Here is a 4,364-nt window from a genome sequence, read left to right as displayed (position 1 = left end):
AGAAGATGTAGTGCATATATACAATGGAGTATTACTCAGCTATAAAAAAGAATGAAATTGGGTCGTTTGTAGAGATGTGGATGGACCTAGAAGTCTGTCATACAGAGTGAAGTTAGGTTAGGAAGAGGAAAACAAATATCATATATTAATGCATATATGTGGAATCTGAAAAAATTGGTATAGACTATCTTATTTACAAAGCAGAAATACAGACACAGACATAGAGAACAAACGTATGGATTCCAAGGGGGAAGTGGGGGTGTGCGATGAACTGGGAGATTGGGATTGACATATATACACTACTGATACTATGTATAAAATAGATGACTAACGAGAATCTACTGTATAGCACCAGGAACTCTACTCAGTGCTCTGTGGTGACCTAAACGGGAAGGAAATCCAAAAAAGAGGGGATATAGGTATATGTATAGCTGATTCACTTTGCTGTACAGTAGAAACTAACAGAACATTGTAAAGCAACTATACTCCAATAAAAATTAAAAATACATAAATAAAAAGAAAATTCAGCACATATATCAATTCAATAAAATCCCAAAATACTTTTCATGAGTAGAAGCTGGGTTTGCTATACCACAAAAGGATGGGAAATAATATTTAAAACTTAGATCTGGCTATCAGTACCATAATCCACTAGCTGTTATGACATTTGGCAAGGTTAGTTACTTAATCTGTGTGACTCAGCTTTCTCATCTGCAAAAATGAGGATAAAAGTACTTACTTATAGCATTATTGGGAGCCTTATGTAGAAAAAGTAGCCTACACAGTTCCTGGCTGGCTGTGGGTACCTGGCCATGGTTAATTTCCTTCTCTCCTTGTTTCTGTGGTAGGAAAATTAAGAAAGTCTACACATCAGGTAAGCTTTGTGAACTTGTAACCAAGCTCTGCCCTTCGTTATTTGTCCTTAGGTCCCGATTTCAACTAGAGTTGTTTTTCAGGACCGAGGGGTAAAATTTGAAATGAATATGATCATTATTATTAATGCCTAAGATCTCAGGGAGGGAGATTGATGTTAGCAATAAAAGAAAATTGGAAAGTCCACAAAGTGAGCTGGCTTGGGGAAAATGATGATGAATTTGGTTTCAGACATACATTTGAGCAAAGAGGGCCCTCTAGTCCAGGCAGCTGGAAACATAGGGAGGGAATCTAGGAGAAGAATGAGGGTTGAAAATGTAGATTTCCCAGGGCATCGTCAAAGAATGGTCAATACCAGGAGGGTGGAAGAAGTCGGGAGATGAAATGCCCGAGGAGAATTACAGAGGACAGGAAACTAGCTGCAGGAGCACGCTCACCCTTGGAAAGGAGCGGGACGGAGAGGAGAAACTGCTCAAAAACGCAAAATCAAAGGCAGATAAGGAAAACTGAGAGAACCCCTTCATGGGAAAAGTGGGCCCAGCCGAGTTCTGTGCATAGAAGGCTGTCTGCATGCCCACAGGTCTACTGATTTAAAATATCTTGGGATGGGGCTCCAGTTCCTAGAATTTTAAAGCAGGAATTGTCAAGCTTTGCCTATAAAGGGTCAAATATTCAGTAAACATTTCTGCCACAACTCAACTCTGCAGTTGTAATGCAAAAGTAGCCATTAAAACATATGTAAACGAATGGTTGTGGTTATGTTCCCGTAAAACTTTACTTACAAAAATAGGCAGCCCTCTGGATTTGACCAGGGGCTCTAGTTTTGTCAATCCCTGTTTAAAAGGATTGTGAGAGCCACTGAATGAGAGAAATGTTATTGGGTTGACCAAAAAGTTCGTTTGGGTTTTTCCAATTACAGAAAAACCCGAAGGAACTTTTTTGGCCAACCCAATAAGAGGTCAGGGGCCACCTGTGTTTGATTCTTTACATTTCCCCAAGCACCTAACAAGGTACCTGGCACAATTCAATGTGTACTTTTAAGTCGAGGGTTTACTGATGTGGAGAAGTGTTCTGAAGCACATTTATACTCTAGTATTTATACAGGACCAGTAAATAGCTTTCTAACAAAATCCAAGACACACATGCATTTTCACTGGCTCCAAAGCCTCCAGCTAAAAGACTGAAGATGAGAGGGTAGAATTATAGATTCAGCCAGCAGAGATTTCTGTAGGGACAAGGCAAATTTTCTGGAAACCCAACAAAAACACCAAGCAGGCAATAGCCCATTTCAAGATGCTTTATGGGGTCCTGGAGACCAAAACACATTAAAATCCCAGAGATCTCACGGGCACAGGGCTGTCTACAAGCCCCAAATTTTGGAGTCAGAGATTTCTTCTGATTTAGCAATCTTTCAGCTGCCCTCTCCCCAGCCACTCATAGTTCCTCAGAAGACACCACTTCCACCGTATTTCAGCAAGACCCACAGTGCTATTAACCACTCAGCAAGAACCAAACTCCTCCAAGAGATCGAATTTGATTAATATGCACAGCTCATGTTGTAGTAACCTAATAAAAATTTTTAATAAAACATTCAATGGACTCTAGAGGTAACGTATTGTTTTCACAGGAGATGATCTTGGTCTGTGGTGGATCCACTCTCCTCCCTCCTGAGGCAGATAATATCTTTGGGTAACCTGACTCACGTTGCACATGGGGGAGTTTTGCTTTAGCCCTTAGGCTGGACAACTGATATTCCTGTCTTTATATAGATTCTGACAGTTGGAAAAACCTCTAGCTACTGATTTATTTAAGCTCATAACAATGAAGTTGCATGTGTTTTGTAATTTGCAAGCCCCTGGTCCTCACTTTCAGTTTTATTGCTAGTAAACTCTCAGCTTGAAAAGACTCCATTTCAAGAGTCAATGTGCATGTCCTTTGCCAGGATTTGCTGGCTGGGGGCTGAGTTTTCTGCTGGATCTGACAATTCACTGCTATATCATCCTTATGTGCAGTTCTTGCTCATCTGGACAAGGCAAGGGGTCCCCGATCTTTGTGCCCCCATCTGACAAGCTCAGACAATAGATGTTGAGAACTTGTACCCTGAGTCTCTCTCTGGCTCACTTTCACTTCCCTGTTAAGCTCAGCTGGCTGGGCAACAGGCAGCCTCTGGGCTCTATGAGTTGTCTAAGGACTGTGTCTCACTCACCCCCATATCCCAGGACCTGGCACTCAAAATGCTGATTGAACCACCACTGAGACTGGAGTGTCAGCCCAAGTCTCCTCTCCTCCAGGCCCACTCAGCTGCCTCTAAGTTCTAATCTAGTTAGTACTTCCAAGAGGAAGGCATCTCCAATTCAAATAGGAAAGAAAAACAGCTCTTAATATTCTCAGGAAACTAAAGTCTCACATAAGCAGACAAACCCTCCAAATTAGAAGTCCTGAAAAATCTCCAAGATTAGGCCAAGTTTCTTTCACTTAGAACCTTAAGATTCTCTTCTCTATCCCAACAATAAGTCATCTCAGCTACCTGCCCAGGGTCTCACACAGTAGTTTATTGAATGAAAGAAGTTCGTTAAATGGATGGATGGATACATGGATGGACGGACAAACAGGACAGGAAAAAAAGAGAAAAAATTAAGGAGGTAGCCCATTCTCCTAAGTTCTCTTGTCTTGGAGAGCCCCCAAGTACATTAGCATAGTAAGGGCTCTCTATTAAACTGAGATGTGGTTCATGTGGTATGTTTTAGAAATTGCTGCTTTCCTGATTTTCTTCTATGTTCATGGCAACTTTCTCTCCATTATGCTACCAAGAAAGAGATTAGGAGAAAAAAAGTTGGTGCAAAGAGCACGTCATAAAAATAAACACAAAAGGGCTTCCCTGGTGGTGCAGTGGTTGAGAGTCCACCTGCCGATGCAGGGGGACACCGGTTCGTGCTCCGGTCTGGGAAGATCCCCCATGCCGCGGAGCGGCTGGGCCCGTGAGCCATGGCCGCTGAGCCTGCACGTCTGGAGCCTGTGCTCCGCAACGGGAGAGGCCACGACAGTGAGAGGCCCACAAACCGCAAAAAAAAAAAACCAAAAAAACACACACACAAAATTTTATGTTTATCAAAGAAACATGCATAGGACATCAATATACAGTCATGTGATTAGAAAGAGGCAATAACTGGCCCAAAACTGTGGACTCAGACCCTAGAGTGCGGGCTGAAATCAAGCTCCCATTCAGACTCTGTTTCTTCAGAATTTCAGGGCCAGTTTATTGGTCCTGGGGTGCTTGTTAGTCCTGGCAACGCTTACATCTGGTTCTGACATTGTGCTCTTGTTTTGTCTTTCAAGCAAACAAAGTACTAATTTGTTTTCCAAATGCTAATCAATAAACAACTTTATTTTTACCCAACAATTCAAGCCAAGTACAGTGTGAAAACTGCAGGCCAAATGCCTCTGTGCCACTGAAGAGAAATCAATGTCAGGCCCTTTCCAAAATGAGCTGC

This window comes from Hyperoodon ampullatus (genome assembly GCF_949752795.1).
Source record: "Hyperoodon ampullatus genome assembly, chromosome: 10".
NCBI classification, from domain to species: domain Eukaryota; kingdom Metazoa; phylum Chordata; class Mammalia; order Artiodactyla; family Ziphiidae; genus Hyperoodon; species Hyperoodon ampullatus.
Note: the sequence above shows the minus strand (reverse complement) of the source record.